Genomic DNA, 776 nt, shown 5'->3' with positions numbered 1-776 from the left:
GGGGAGGGGGGGAGGCAGTAGGCTTAGATAGAACCACGGTTATGAGCTGCTGTTGCTATCTCCCAAAGTATCTAACGGAGGAATCCGTTTAGAAGCCATGATCCTCAAAAGGAAGCCCAATCGGACCCTGGATTCCAGAAAGGCTATTCGAGACAGAGTTCACGGCCCCCAAACGAACAGATTTCGCAAGCCGTGGTGGTACATGGAAATAGTCTGCACAAGAGTAGCCGGGGTGCGAAAGGCCGCAGCTCTGCTTGGGGCTTCGGGGAGTCCCTCCTCGCCCCAAATCAGTGTGTATGGGGTGGGGGGGCAAACCCCTGCCTTTTGTTTGTGGGTGAAGGATGCGCATTGTGGCAGCAGCCCAGCAAAGGGGGGGAAATTAATTGCAGCCAATTAATAATTAATCCCCTTTAAACAGCTTTATTATCTCTCCTGAACGATAGGGATTTGTCTGATAACCCCCCGAAGACCAAATGTCAAGTTTAACCAAATAGTTATTGCTTTATCAACCCGAGTCTGCAAATAAATTAATCAAAAGCAAATCTGTCCTTTGTGCGGCTCATTTGCTGGTAATGGATGGATATGAAGATTTGCCGATATTATTGTCTGTCATTCAATCTAACAAAGTGAACATTTATTGCATATATATTAAAAATTATCCCGGAATCGAGTGGCGCCGGGTTGCATTTATTGGAGTCTTCCCAGGGGTGACGTCCCCTTGGATGGGGGCGCACGGGGAGAAGAGAAAGTGCAAGAGCGCGCGTCCAAATCTCTTT

This window comes from Myotis brandtii, unplaced genomic scaffold (genome assembly GCF_000412655.1).
Source record: "Myotis brandtii unplaced genomic scaffold, ASM41265v1 scaffold520, whole genome shotgun sequence".
NCBI lineage: Eukaryota > Metazoa > Chordata > Mammalia > Chiroptera > Vespertilionidae > Myotis > Myotis brandtii.
The sequence above is the reverse complement of the archived record's forward strand: the minus strand, read 5'-3'. Positions refer to the sequence as shown.